This window comes from Lissotriton helveticus, chromosome 12, assembly GCF_964261635.1.
Source record: "Lissotriton helveticus chromosome 12, aLisHel1.1, whole genome shotgun sequence".
Classification (NCBI taxonomy): domain Eukaryota; kingdom Metazoa; phylum Chordata; class Amphibia; order Caudata; family Salamandridae; genus Lissotriton; species Lissotriton helveticus.
In genome coordinates this window covers 61,298,538-61,315,120 of record NC_136073.1, presented here as the reverse complement: position 1 = coordinate 61,315,120, position 16,583 = coordinate 61,298,538, and positions in this window count along the sequence as shown.

Here is a 16,583-nt window from a genome sequence, read left to right as displayed (position 1 = left end):
CTTCGTCGACGGGGTCTTCGTCGACGGGATGGTGGAAACCTTCGTCGACGGGGTAGCCGTCGACGGAAGCGTCGACGGAAGCGATGACGAATGCTTCGTAGATGGTGATTTGGTCGTCGACGGAAGGCTCGTCGACGACGAGCTTTTCTTCAATGATTTTTTCTCTGAAGAAGAAACCATGACGGACATCACAGGAGAAGTAATTGCTGAGGTGGTAACAGTACTTGAAGACGTAGAGGACGTAGAATAGGTGGTGACAGTGAGAGAGGACACCAAAGAGACAGCTTTAGTGCGGACTGTACTCACAGTAGAAGCTGTTGACGCAGCACTCTTCGTGGACTCAGAGGGTTTATGAGAGAGTTTAGGTTTTTTCAGTCTCTCAGGAGAACACCTCTCTTTGGAACTGGCTCTCTTACTTGAGGTAGAGGCTCTGTCCTCATCATCTGTGGCAGACGACTTCAGCCACAAAAGAACTCTTGCCTCTCTATCCCTGATGGTCTTAGGAGGGAAGGTTCGACATATCCTGCAATCCTTCACAACATGTGAAGGATGCAAACAATAAATACAATCAGAGTGCTGGTCGTCCACATGTACCCTCTTCTTGAAGCAGGAACCACAAGCCTTGAATAGAGCCTTCTTTTCAGACATCTTGAGAGAATTTTGAAGAAATTTTGAAGAAAACTGAGTAGGCACTCAGGGAGACTCCCTTACACACGAAGTGCGGTGAAAATCTGAGGAGAACTGCCTGAGCTGGGAAGGTTCTAGAGGGTGAGGACAGCTGATTGGCTGAGGCTACTTTTTTCAGTTCTTTTTACATAATGATGTAGATAGGCTGCTAAGTTTTGGGCCTAGTTGGGCCTATATCCTTTTCTAGCCTACTACTAATGGTTTTTAGGCACTGCTATATATATATAATTTACCGTGGGACTCCCGCCTCGACGACGGGGAATGATTCAGGCATGTGAATCTATGAAAGATACCCCAATACTGGATAATTAGCTTTTAAAAAACCTTTGAAATTCACTCAAAAAACTATAAGTTTTAGTGGTGTTAAATTCACTGCTGATGATGTCACATATTAGATCATTCATGACATGGTCAGTGACATCACTGATGACATCATCCACGTGACAATCACATACACCTTTTCATACACTATTACAAAAAGTTTTGTATGAGTAAAATGTCCAGCTAACTATAACACCACTAAAACTTATAGTTTTTTGAGTGAATTTCAAAGGTTTTTTAAAAGCTAATTCCTAACTATATAACTCCTGAAACCTATGTTTTTTTCAGTGAATTTGCAAGGTTTTTTAAATGCTAATTCCTAACTATGTAAGGCCTGAAACCTATGGTTTTTTCAGTGAATTTCAAAGGTTTTTTAAATGCTAATTCCTAACTATATAAGGCCTGAAACCTATGGTTTTTTCATTGAATTCGCAAGGTTTTTTAAATGCTAATTCTATTAGCGGATAACGTTTTTATATATTTAAACGTTTTTTAAATCTCAAATGCCTGCTTTGCTAACAGAGTTTTTAAGCACAGGCTCTTTTGTCTCTGGTGGCCATCTTGGGAGACTGCATATCAGAATTTTTTTAATGAAAAATAAGAGGATTTGAGAAGTCACTCAAAATGTGCCCTCATTTTTCTTTCTTCAGCACTAATCATAATTTCTATGGCAAAATGAACCCCCTCATTTTGTTCCTTTGCAAATTAAATGTTTTAAGTGTTAACACTTTATTCCAATCAAGATGACTTCAGGTGTGCCATACTTTTGTCATAAGTAAGACTGTTAGCTCTCTAGTTGTTCTTTAGAACACTCTGGGACATTCTGTCATTGGGCTATAGTTGGGCTACATCTGGCTGATATTTGGGCTACATTTGTTTTTTTTTTGTCTCTGGTGGCCATCTTTGGGCTACATTGGGGCTCTAACATATATATAGCCCAATGTAGCCCAATATATATTTTTCAAAGTTAATTTTCGTAAAAACCACTGGAGCACATATCAGGCTACCAGTCCCTACAATTTTGCCAAGTTTAGTGGAAAACCATTCAGCCGTTCGGGCTAAAAGTGAGTCCAACCGCCCTATGGAAATTAACATAGGGAAAACACGTTTTGGGACCCCCCTTTTATCTCGGCCCCTGCTTGACGAATCCCCCCCAAACTTTCAGGGAGGGACCGGAGCGCCGCGAGGCAAAGTTGAGGAAAATTTCAGGAAGATTCCTCAACCGGCGCCAAAGTTATTCCCAATAGAATGTTGCGATTTCCCTATGGAAAACAATCCTAACTATATGGATATATATATATATATATATATATATATATATATATATATATATATATATATATATATATACATATATATATATATATATATATATATCACAAGGGATGCGGCACACAAAGTTCTGAATTATTCACAAAGAGTTTATTACTCCAGCTCAGACCAACGCATTTCAGCCTAGAAACAGGCCTTGTTCACAGTAAGTGAGCAATCTTCTATGTTTACTATTTATCCCACCTGGCTATTAAGGTGCATTGTGGAACTAGTGGTACATAATTTAAACAATGTATTTTCAATACTCTGACATACAGTATTTTAAACACATACTATATTTTTAGCTTGATAATATGATTACGCGCTGCTGTTATGCGCTATGTTTTTGTGATATTCACATCATACGTGTGCAATTGCACGCTGCATTTCTGCGCTAATGATTATTATGGTATAGTACCCATTCAGGGTACTGAAGCACAGATCAGCCCAGGCCTCTTCCGCTGCCAAGCAGTAATACAAGCACCCGACCTCCACGGTCCCGGCCTTGAACTCACAGTGCTGTATGTACTGTGTAACACGTGCTGTGTTCTCTAGTGCAGCGTTCTACACTGTTATACTGTGCTCAGCTCTGTGCGTACACTGAGTGTGCACTACCTACTTGTATTCTATGCACTGTAACACAACCTGTTGCGAAGAATGTGTACTGCATATAATATAGTTTTGTATGTATGATAACTAATGTAGTTAGAGCATGTGATGTGTTTCGTGGATTCTATGCGTGCATTGTATTTTATATGATGTTGTATTGTGGTGCACTGACTTTAGCGTTTTCCCTTAAAACACCACGAAGCCCCATAAGACGGGGAAGGGGCTGGGCAGAAGCGAGACCTAAAAATGACAGCACAGAGAAGGAGAAAAATGTAAAGACCTTATTCATACAATTGAAAAAGAAATCTCCTAGAGTTGGAAGATAATTACTATGGAAAAATAAATAGAGCTAGATAGGGTTCTGAGAGGACTAAGGGCCAGATGTAGGTGGCCAAATACCGGTCGTTAACGGCCGAAAATACCGATTTTCGGCCGTTACCGACCGGTATTGAGCGTTCGGTATGTAGGTGATAGGAAAGAGGCCGAATCGGTAAATTAACCGATTCGGTAAAATACCGATCGGTAAAATACGGATTATGAAAATTTACCGATCGGTAATATTACCGATCGGTAAAATACCGATCGGTAAAATACGGATTATGAAAATTTACCGATCGGTAAAATACGGATTATGAAAATTTACCGATCGGTAATATTACTGATCGGTAAAATACCGATCGGTAAAATACGGATTATGAAAATTTACCGATCGGTAAATTTACTGATCGCTATAGTTACCGATCGGTAAACTTTCCGATCGGTAAACTTACCGATCGGTATAGTTACCGATCGGTAAATTTACCGAATCGGTAAATAAGAATAGGTAAAATTGAACATGGAGATGTAGGGAGGCTCTGAAATGCCGATTTTGCCTCAAAATCGGTATTTAAGAGTCGGTATTTACCATGGATTCAAATCAGGTGGTAACCAGGTGCAGCCTAACAAAAAGGACCCAAAATGCAATTCAGTTTGCACAATGGCGGCATTTTATGTAATAGCAAGACGGCTACGGGAGGAAGGAGAGAGGGAATGGCTGAGACAGGAGCAGGTCTACAGGCAGAGGGTGACCCTGTTCATGCTCACAGAGGAGGAGATACTTCAAAGGTACAGGTTGGCTCCAGACACCATCATGGAGCTCATCAGGAACCACAAACCACTGTTGGAGCACCCCACCCCAAGGGCACATGCAATTCCAACACATGTACAGGTGCTGTGCAGCCTCCACCTGCTGGCGTCAGGGAGCTACCAGAGCGTGGTTGGTGTGGCGGGAGGGGTGACCCAGAGCAGCCTCTCAAGGTTTTTTCACAAATTCCTTGACGCCATGTTGCATAGGATGGAGCATTACATTTTTTTTCCATCCACCCATGCTGAACTTGTACAAACAAAATCTGAGTTCTACCAGATGGTAAGATTTCCCCATATCATCGGATGCATTGATGGCACGCACATCCCCATTTGTCCCCCTGCTGCCACAGAATACATTTACCGCAATAGGAAGTCAAGCCACACCATCAACGTCCAGGTGATTTGCAATGCAAAGTACGTCATCACAGACCTTGTCGCAAAATTCCCAGGAAGTACCCACGACTCCTATATATTTCAGAACAGCGGCATCTATGCACGGCTGTCAGCAGGGGAATTTGGCGAAGGATACCTCCTAGGTAAGACAGAGTCAGCGACCCCTTCCACACCTATTGCAGTGAGAATGACAAGTATGCATGTGAGTAATGTATACCCATTTCCCTTTTAGGAGACAGTGCATATGCGCTACGTTCATTTATCCTGACTCCCTACCTCAACCCCTCCACACCCAGCCAAAGGAGGTATAACCGGGCCCACAAAAGTACACGCAATGTGGTAGAACGGACCTTTGGCATCTGGTAGAGCAGATTTAGATGCCTTCACAAGAGTGGAGGCGCAAGGCAGTATACCCCCACCACCTGCTGCAAGATCATAGCTGCCTGTGCCATGTTGCACAACTTGGCTGTGAGGAAGGGTACAGAGGTCGAGTTGTCTGACTACGAGGATCATGACGACGACAATGCTGTGCCTGACATACAACCTGCTGGAGTCACAACACCAAGTGAAGGCAGGTACAGACGTGAGGAAATAACAAGCAACTATTTCTGAGTAAGTAATGAGACACAGACAGGTTGTGTGTATTTATATGTAGCCACGAAGTTAAAGCACTTAAGTGCAACAAATTAAATTTAAGAAAGGTGGGGACAACATGTCCTGGGTTACATCACCCACTGGCAAAGTCATTTTCGCGCGCGCTTCCCAGAGCCACTGGGATGTTCCCCACTGCCTTCCTCCTCGCCTGCAGGCTCAGCTGGGCGCCTGCTGCTCCTACGGGGCTGCACCACAGCGCTTCCCATGCTACTGCGGCTACTGCGGTCCTCTCCCTCAGGCACATCCAGGGCAGGATTGTGTTCTGTTTGAAAAATCATCATTGCCTCTAGGGCACTGGTGATTCTGGCCATGCCCCTGGTGACCTCGGCCGTGTTCTGGGTGAGGCTTTCCTGCATGTTATTGCCTCTACGGCATAGCTGTGCTGTGGCAGTGGCGAGGCAATTCATGGCCCTATTGGTTGCTCGGGCGTCCCTGCGCCTTGTGTGCTCTATGTTGTCCAGTTTTGTGCACAGCTGCGTAATTGCAGAAGCAATTCCTGCAGCTAGGTCTGCATTTGATTTTACAATGTCCCTGTTGCTTTGTGCAATGTCACTGATGCCCTTCCCTATTTCTCCTACTGTTTGGTTTAGGGCACGGAATTGGCGGTGGCAGGCCTGTATATATTTGCCCTGCATGCGCTGGATGCGCACCATGCTTCCCTCCAGCCCACGGAAGACAGTGCCATCTCCAGAGCCACCTACACTGCTGGGCATGCGTCGACGTCTGCGCATGGTTTCAGATTCTGTGTTGGGCTGCAGTGCAGCATGAGGCATAGGTGCAGTGTCTTGAGCCTCAGCTTCTGCTGCCTCCATCATTGGCAGTGGGGCCACGAGTCGCCTCCTGGCTGGTGGGGTTGCTGGTGCAGCCTGTAACATTGATGGGGATGTCTCAGGAGAGAATTGCAATGCAGGGGATTGGGAAAGGTGTGGGGAGTGTGCTAACTCGGGGGTCTGGACTGTCTCCTCTTCCTGTGTGATGGCAGTTGTGTCCTCCTCATCCTGCGATGCATGGACATGGCTTGGCCCTGCCTCGTCACTCTCCTCCCTCGCTGCTGCAGTCCCTGATGTCGGTGTGACTTGACTGGCTGATGGTGCCCCTAGGTGTAAATAAGCGTATGTCAACTGAGTGCTACTGTGTCACAGTGACTAAAATAAAATCTTTACACATTTTACTTTCATTAATCGCCATTACTTTCACTGCCTTGCTGATGTCTGTTCAGTTATACATGGTCTAATATTAGCTGCCTACATTTCCCATAATGCATTGCTCCTGTATAGTGCTAGCAGTACTGGACTGGGGTTGGGCTGTGCACAAAGGGTTAAGGAATGCTGCTTGGTATGGGGTGTTATGCTGCGCATGCGTCTTACCTTTTGCTTTGGCTCTGGCTGAGCTGTCCACGTCTACCAGTCCCACGACACTGTCTGGCTCGATGGTTGACGCCACCAACTCCTCCAGGTCAGTCAGGGGGGTGCTGGGTTCCTGCCTCCACCGGTGAGACCAGCCTGTTTGTGCAGCTCTGCCATCTTTTTCTTTGTGAGGCTCCTGATGTCGTAGAACCTTTTCTTTAAATCTTCCAAGCTCCTGCTGGTGACTCCCACAGCATTCACCCTTTCAACAATGAGTAGCCAGAGCTTGTGTTTTGCAGACTCAGCTAGAGTGAGGGACTGCTTTCCAAATAGTTGTGTGTGGACTCTAACCACCTCCTCCACTAGTACCTGCAGCTCCATGTTGCTAAACTTTATTTTTCTCTTTCTGTCAGCCTTCTGGCTCTCTGTGCTGCTTGCCATTCTTTCAGCATTACACTCAAAACTAATCTCTCCCTGCTGCTCTGTCTCTCTGCTCAGCTCTGCCTGCCTCCAGAACCTTCTAATGAGTTGCAGCTGCCTGGGCAGGCACTTCCTGGTAGGAAGGGGGAGGGTGGTTGCACCTGATTGGCTGTTGTGTTAAGTTTCACTTTTGTTTGCTGCACGTTTTTGAAAATACCGATCGGTATTTACCGACCAATGCATTCCTATGGACCGATCGGTATTTTCCGATCGTCCGATACCGACTTTTACCGAATCGGTAAAAAATACAGATTTTTTATCTACATATCATTTACCGATTTTTAAATACCGAATCGGTAAAATTCGGTATTTAAGAATCGGTAAAATGAAATTACCTACATCTGGCCCTAAGAATCTTTACCGCACAAAATCACCCAGACACAGGACCAGAAATGTTGAACATGCAACGAGAAGGAATCGCTGATGAGAGAAACATGGCGGCAGCAGGCTGACTGCCGTAGTGCTCCGCTCTGACCCTTCCATGAGTGCCACGGTTTTCTTCGCTCCAGTTCGCTAGCATGTCATTTTTGTAAAGAAGAGCTGCGGTGTAACTTTTGAGAAGAACGAGATAATTTTTCATCCGTTTACCTGTGCATTCCGTTGACGAGGCTCTTTCTATCGCACGGCTCCGGCTCCGCCTTGATGTGTGTGGATGTTGGCGTGGAGGCGGAGAGCTTCGAGGCTGACTGCAGGAAACGTCCAGAGAGAGCAGCGGGCGCCGGAGCTGCTGCACTGGAGTCAGGCCGCCCTGGAGCTCCGGAGGGCTAGACACATACGGAGTCTCCGTAAGGACTCCCAAACGAGCAAAAGCAGTGAGAGTTTGTTTGCTTCCAGCGCTAGCGTCAACTTTGTATCAAGCCTCCCAAAAACGGGAGCAGGCACCAGATTGCATGTGAGTGGACGACTCGAAGAGGACGTGGCCGATAGTACGACTGAGGTAAAGGGGAAGCAGGGTGGGAGCGAGTTGAACGTTTTTGAATTTTCCCCTTCGTATATGAAAGTAGCTGAGACCGCAAAAGAAAGTCAAAGTCAAAGTAAGGGTCCAGCTAAAGGCCAGGCAAAAGTGAAGTGTCCTCGCAAAAGGAAGGGCAAAGGTGGGGAGTCGTCTTCAGTGGAGAAGTCTTTAAGAAAAGCTTCAGCAGCCTCAGCAGCTCTAGTGGGCTCCGGTTCTGGGGTGCCCTCTCAAGCCTCCACTAAATTGCCTTCTGTCTCGAATTTAGAAAAAACATCTTCGTATCTCTCGGCAGAGGTGAAGGCAAAGAGGGGAAGAAAGTGCAGTAAGGCGACCAAATCTCCCCCGGTCCCTACCTCAAAGATTACTCCCTCGCTGCGTTTTTTCTTTAAAGTGATCCCGCAGATGCTAGAAATAGGTCAAGATCGCCTGTTTAAGGATAGTAATCCCATTGAGCCATTTACTGAGAATACTGTAATGGCATCGCTGGAGCAAGACCTGGAGCAAGACCTCCCTGGCGGATCAGCGGGGCAGTCTCTGGTTGCTGACTCGGACGCTTCAATGCACCTCAGTTGTAGGGCAGGATCAGTTGATGAAGACGATACACTGGGGACCATATCAGCTCAAGTCGCAGCTTTGTCTCCCTCACCCTCCCCAGATGAAAACAGGGGCGAAGATTGTCTAACAGCAACAGATCTGGAGAATACTAAGGGTAATGTGGAAACGGGCGTGCTAATACCTCCTGGGTCTCTTTTGGCCCCCAGCTCCGCTGATGGTGTTTGTCTTAGCCCTGAGGAAAGCGGAGCCTTGGATCTTAGCTCCACTCCCATTTCTGTTGCTTCATTGCAGCAGATGTTTGCAGATGTTTGCGGCACTATCAGCCGAGATTAAGCGAGGCTTTGAGGAATCTGCCTCCAATCAGAGAGATATAAGAAGCTTCTGCGAGTCCTTGGACGAAAAGGTCGTCGGCCTCTCAGCAAGAACTCAAGCCTTAGAAGAGACTGTGGGGCAAATCTCTATGCGTGCCGAAAGCGTCCAGGACGACATACTGAAGCTAAAGAGAGAAGATACGGCCTTATCAGAGAGAATGGAGGTTGTGGAGAATAATGCCAGACGATGTAATATCCGTATCCTTAATGTCCCGGAAGGGAGCGAAGGAACAGACATTAAGGGCTTTATTATCTCGCTGCTAAAAGAGGCTCTCAACCTGCAACACTCCAATGAGGATCTCTCAATGGATATACAGCGCATACACAGGGATCCATTTAGGCGTAATCCGCAGAGAACTAAGCCAAGGAAAATCCTTGTGAATTTCCATACGTATACTCTTAAAGAACAAATTTTGAACCTTGCCTTAAAACAAAAATCTTTAGCAGGCAAGGGATTCAACTTTCAGGTACCCTCGGACCGGTCCAGATTTACTCTTGATAAATAGTGGGAGCTGGGCAGGAGAATGGATGCTTTTCGAAGGTTGGGTGCCAAGGTGCAGATGGGTTTCCCTGCATCTCTTAAAATAATGCAGGACAACAAAATGCACAATATACGATTGGTTCAGGCTGCAGATGAGCTGTTACTGTCTTTGGGTAGTAGGAAGGGGAAGGGGCCAGCAGACTAGGATAAGTAAGCGGCTTATTTTTCATGGCTAACAGGATAATCCATTTTTGCAAGATTTATAAGTCCCCCCTCCTGCATCTCCTATTACAACTGGCTTAGAGCTAGGAGGCTCTGAGAGGAGCAATATAAAAAATTTGGCTAACCTCTAGCTAAGGTTTTAAGGATGAAATTATAAATCACGTGCAAATAAAAATAGAAAAAAAAGGGGGGGCCAACAAGAACACAAGAAATAAAATATTAGAGGCACTTATGGGGGGGCTCGGGTAGAGTAGGGGCACTTACTTCTGGAAACTTCCGGATAGTGAGTACAAGGGTTTCTCATGGGGGGGGGGGGAGGCATGGGGGGGGTCACTGGGGGGTGAAGGGATGGAATAAAAAGGGAAAAAAACACTTATTCTCAATTGAGCTCCAATCAAAGTTTATCAGGAAGTTTATTTCTATTTGGCAGATAGACAGGGTATTGTATAATTTTGAAGCATTTTCTATCATCATCTATTCCCAGGGCTATGAGAAAGCTTAGGATTTTCTCCTGGAATGTAAATGGTCTCCGCACCAAACCTCGAGCAAATAAAATTCTGCAGTACCTACGGGATGTAGACGCAGAAATCATTATACTCCAGGAGACGCATTTAATTGAGGGTGAAATGCTTGAGCTACTCGAGAAGAACAGGTGGTTGGTCACATCAGTCTCCACCTCCCAATCGCTGAACATAAGGGGTGTGTCTATCCTGTTCAAAAAACCTATGAACATGAAAATCATACAGCAAAAGGCGGACACTGGTGGCAGATGGGCCATTGCAGCGGTCGAGATAGGTGGCACAGCCTTAACATTAGTCGGCTATTATGGGCCGAATCGTGATGACCCCTCGGCACTAGAATGCCTATTTTTAAATCTTTTACAATTCCTAGAGCCAGTTAGAATTACTGGCAACTTTAACATCGTGTTGATTCCTTTATTGGATAAGTCTCCAAAAAGTAGACAGCTGGCTCTTTCAAAATCTAGAAACTGTCTACTTGGATGTATGAACCAATATGGATACGTTGATATTTGGAGGGTTAGAGCAGGGCAGAGGCAGGGATTTTCGTTTAGAAATCTTAAATATCGACATCGGTCGAGGATAGATTTTATCCTAGTTAGCCGTGCCCTGGTTGACTCTTAAGAATGTTGGCTATGTCCCTTCGCATCTCTCTGATCATTCTGCCATGATGCTGGAACTTGAGTGGGGGGATAAGCTTCCCATTAGGATGTGGTCTTTTGATAGATCTCTCCTTACCTCTTTGGAGGATATAGAGTTTATACAATTAGAAGTACGAGAATGATTCAGCATTAATACTGGTTCAGCACCACTTGGCGTTGTTTGGGACGCCTTTAAATGTACATTAAGAGGAATGATAAAGAATAGGACTGTATACAGAAGAAGGCAGTATATGGAAGAGGTGTCCTCTATCGAAGCTAGCATGACAGCAGCTCAGACAGACATCGATAACTGTAGGGTTGACGATAAGCATGATTTATCCCCGAAACACGCAAAACTGGTAGACTTGAAAAATAAATTGTCTTCTGTTCTAGATAAGAGCATTTTACAGAGATGGGAGGTGAGCAAACTATCACATTTTCAATACGGGGAGGGTGCTGGCAGGTTGCTGGCATGGAAAGTAAAATCCGATCGGGTACGAAATCTTATTGACTCAGTTATAACAGACAGAGTCACCTATACAAAGGATGTTGACATTAGGGAAACCTTTAAGGATTTCTTCCAGGCAATATATCAGGAGGACCTTAGTGTTAAATCTGAAAGCATTTCGAGCTGGCTGGAGGACATCTCTCTACCATCTCTGTCGGTTGAACAGAGTAATTTCTTAGACAAAGAAATAACTAAGAGAGGTAGAGGAGGCCATACGGGGAGCTAAGGGAGGTAAGGCTGCAGGAACTGACGGCTTACCGTCTGAAATTTACAAAAACTTACTAATAGAGGTGTCTCCCGTCTTGGTGGCTCTGTTTAACCAGATATTGAGGGAAGGTGAGGCCCCTCCTGCCTCCTGGGATAACGCCTCTATAACATTTATCTTGAAGCCAGGAAATCCCCCATCCGACTGTGGCTCGTATCGGCCAATATCAATTCTAAACGCCGACTATAAGATTTTTGCGACAATATTGGCCAAAAGGCTCGGTCAGGTAGCCCCGGATATACTGCATCCCAATCAAACAGGCTTTGTAAAGGGGAGGCAGTTATATGAGCTCACTTATGATCTTGTAGGCGCCATAGATGTGGCTACGAAGGAAGCTTTGCCCCTCTCTGTGCTTACGTTGGACGTCACCAAGGTCTTCGACAGGGTGAATTGGTTATACCTGTCGGAGGCCTTGTTGAAATTCAATGTGGGGGATAAATTCCGTAGAGCAATAAATCTGCTCTACGGAAGCCCTTCTGCTTCAATTCTGATCAATGGGGGCCTATCCGAGCCAATTCGAGTAACGAGGGGTACGAGACAGGGTTGCCCCCTGTCTCCCCTGTTATTCGACTTATACATTGAGCCATTCGCGCAGAAATTAAGAGAAAAAACACTAATTAAACCTTTTGTTTATTGCAATTGGGTCAAAAAAGTGGCACTTTACGCAGATGATATTATGATTTTTTCACCAGACATTAACCCCTTCAGTGCTAATGACAAGGGTAACTCGTCATGGAGTTTCCATTGATTTCAATGGAAAGTCAATGGAAGTGCATCATGTGCCTTAGCAGCCAAGTGGTTAATACAGCATTTCCAGCGGTTATAGATTTAGCCCTGGAATTTGGAAGGGTTTCAGGATATGAGGTGAACGCCTCCAAAACTGAGTCAATGTCATGGAATGTTAACTTAAATACCCACAGAGAAACATCAAGAGCTAACTTGCGGTATCTGGGGATTAATATAGATAAAGATATTAATTTGATAGCCTCCTCAAACTTTGCTAAAGTCTCAGCCCAGTGCCGAAAACTGATGAGAGCTTGGGCACACCTCCCTCTTACTATTTTAGGGAAGGTAAATCTTGTAAAAATGTCTATACTGCCAATAGTCTCTTTTTTATTTAATTCAATTCCATTGTTTTTTTACCCTAAATTAATTTCAAAGCTGCAGAGCGAGATTTCTTCATTCATTTGGAATAACAAGAATCCAAGAATTGCTTGGAAAAAGATAAGGCGTCGCAGGGAGAAGGGCGGGTTGGTGGGCCCAGATCTCAAGACTTACGCATGGGCATTTCAGCTATCACATGCACGAATGCTTTTGAAAACACCTACTGAGACAGGCGTGGGCCTTATGTTTTCCACCTTGCTGAGTTGTGAGGGAGTTGGGCAGGGCAGTTTCATGTTTAAATTCGGAGACCCTAAATTTAAAAAAAAAATAAAGCTGAAGGTACTACGGGAATGGCCAATACATGGTATAGAGTGAGGCACTCGATCAAACTAGGCTACCACTCAAGTAGAGCTCCAATATGGGAATTACCTGCGCCCCCAGCCTGGGCGGAAGATGTACTAGCATTACCACTTAAAGAGGCTGGAATTGTATCCTGGGGCGACTTTTTCATTGACGGATCTTTATTTCCATGGAATTACTTGGTCAACAAAGTTGGGACGAGACTCTCAAGATTCAAATATCTACAAATTTCAAGTTGGTCTCAGTCATCTTGTATACAGCCTTCGCGTAACAGCAGCTTATCTATAGGGGGAGGGAGTGAATTAGAGGCATGTCTGGTGGACAAACCCCCTGTAAAAAAGGAGATCTCGATATGGTACAACATGATCTTAGAGGCAGCAGATGGTAAATTTTGTCTCCCAATGCTATTGTGGGCGGAGTCAATGCCAGGGAAAGACGTGGAAGAACTTTGGACAACTTCATGTAGGGTGTTGTGGGACCTGGTTAAACCTGCCTGGCTCCAAAGGAACCATTTATTTACAATGCATAGGGCCTACTATTCCCCGCAGAGGCTGTCAAAATTTTCCCTGACAGGTCTGGTCTCTTGCCCAAGATGTGGATTGGAGGCGGCGTCCGATATTCATATGTTCTTTGAATGTTCGCAAATTACCTCCTTCTGGGATTCTATAAGTAACAAACTGTCCTCGATACTGAATTTCCACATCTCCATAGATTTGGGCCTAGCCATCTTTGGTGTGAGTGGGAAGTCCCGTAGCGCTGCCTCTAACCTGGTGTTCTATTCCATTCTGGCGGCTCGCAGGGAAATTTGCAGACATTGGAAGGACGCCTTGCCACCCACATTCGATGAATGGCGTTCTTCAATCCTCCAGATCTCAAAACTCGATCTGGCAAGGGGAGGGAATCAGGGAAAGAGCCTTTTGGAATCAGCTGGAGTGGTCTCGTTGAGCCTGGGATTTTTTTTTTCCCCAGGTCCAATGATTAATGCGGACATGGTTCACCTTCTGGTTCTGCTGCTATACGTAGCGGTGCTTTTGGGGCCCGGGTATCTCGGGCACTATTGACCAACAAAATAGCCCATATGTCAGAGTTTCACGGCTTGCTAGCAGTTACTGTTGGGATTCGGTCGCCATCCTCCCTACGCTATCCCTGCCAGCTGACGCTGAGACAGTACAGAGGCACAGCCGGATTTTCTGCTCTGTGGCAGTTTTTGTTTTGATAGATCGGAGCCATGCACGCAAATGAGGATATAAAAAAAAAAAAAAGACCAGAAATGTTAGAGGAATGGGGAAACAATAACATGCAATGTTCCAGAAACATAATGTTGATAATAATGAAATATGCCAATAGAGACATAGAAGGCATTCACAAAACCATAAATCTAATAGAAACTCAAATTCAATCTTTAAAGAAAGATGAAGAAACAACTGACCTGAGACTAGAAATGAAACAAAGACTGGACAAGCATGAAAACGAAGTGGAGGAAAGGAAGCAAAGGAAATTCAGAAGAGACAAAGAGACTATGAGATCGGCACAATCTTAGCATTCGTCAAAAGATTTGATTCATTAAAACAACAAATGAAGAATCAAAAATCAACCGACAATGAATCTGATACTACAATCAGTGAATTAGACACAGATGCAAGTTAAGGTGAAGCTACTATATCAGGATCTTGCAACACAACTTTTTTAGAAGAATTGAAATTATTATACACGGATCAGAGACTGGGAGGAGCCAGAGGGAGAGGTCATAAAAAGGGATATGCAAGGAGAGGATCAGAAAGCCATACAAGAAACAAAAAACCAGGAGAGGATGTGACTAAAAAAGAATATCGTTTTCGCAATTGACAGAAAAATTTGCCAAAACAACATTGCAAGACAATCTTATAATCAACGTATCAAATACACAGTTAAGTCAAGATCAAATCAACCTTTTGAACAAAGGCCTAACCTTCTGCCCCGAGACACACCATGACTTTAGTGAAACAAAAATGGACATATACAAATTAATTCGAAAGTTAAAACTTGCCAAATTATTTGTAAAGAAAACAAGCAACAAAAACAGTCCAAAACAAGCTAGACCTTCTGAAACAGATCTCACCATAGAACAAATACTGGATATAATCCCCCCTTATGAATTTATGCTGAATTTAGATGAAAATTAAATTACAACTAGCCAAGTCCTTAACAATTTGGAAATAAATACTTGTGGGAATGAATACACCAAATTCAAAAGTAAATCTACATTTTGCCCCAGCCTAACACCAGGCAATTTAATTCATATCAGAATTACAAAAGATGACCAAAATCAGAACAAAAGGGAACATCGGACAAAGAGTGACAGAAAAGCATTATAGGAACTGAATAATGAATCCATAGAAATAAAACCTGCAGATAAGGGAGGTAATATAGTTATGGAAAAAATCACAAGATATTAAAGACGCAAAAAGGCAACTGAATGATGTTCGCTAATATAGGAAACTTAAAATAAATCCAATCAATGATCTAACCATAACGGATTCAGAAAAAAAAAAGTTTGGTCCGATGAAGGCATCAAATAATGAAGCTGCATTTCTTACAAAGGAGAATCCCATTATACATTTCTTCTCAAACGTTCATAAAACATTGATGAATCCACCCTGCAGGCCAATTCTCTCCAGTTGCAGGTCTTTATATGAAAACCTTACTGCATATATAGATTACTTCAAAGCACCTATAGTTACGACACTTAACTCCTATATTAAGGATAAAGGATATTTCCTCAAATATCTAGCTGACATGGAGTGACATATTGGTCTGTTGCTGGTTACCACCGATGTTGCCTCACTGTGTACCTCCATAAATCATGAAGTAGGTCTATTAGTAATTAAATATTTTTTGGCTCAAAGAAACATTCAGCATCTGAGACATTCAGAACTACTGCTTGAAATGACAGAATTATGCCGGCATAACAACGTTTTCCTCTTTGATCGACTATTTTATGTACAAATGTGTGATACTGCTATGTGAGTTTCTTTTCTCCAAGCTACACGAATCTCACCATGGATTGGTGGGAGAAAACCGTGGCTTGGGAGAAGGAAATTAAAAATACACTGAAAAAGCGCCGATGTGGCTTTTGTTATATAGTCTATTTATTCATTATTTGGCATGGAAAAGGAAGTGAATTCTTGGTTTACTTTCTAGCCTAAATCAGAATCACATTGGCCTGTCTTTCACTTGTAAGACCAGTACAAAAGAGGTAACATTTTTGGTCTATATTGAGGATGAACAAATAAAAACCACAGTATCGAAAACCCACAGCCACAAATAGCATTTTACACGGAAGCAGTTTTCACCCAAAGCCTTTGGTGAAAAAGTAGATCTCATTTAGAAAAGCTCCATCTCTCAAAGACCAACTAATCAGAAGCACTTTGTGAGATCCAAAAGTGAAACCAAATTAACAAATTATCACATTTTTTTCACAAAATGTGATAAATGCAAAGCATGCAAAATTGGAAAGACTACTAAACACCTTACAGACTTTAAAGGTAAACAATTCACCATAACACATAAAATTACATGTGAAACCAACTATGTGGTATATATGATCACCTGTGACTGTGGCCTACAGTACATAGGTAGCACAATCGGCCCACTGAAGAAATGGATATTAGAACATAGAGCAGTACAGAATAAGGATG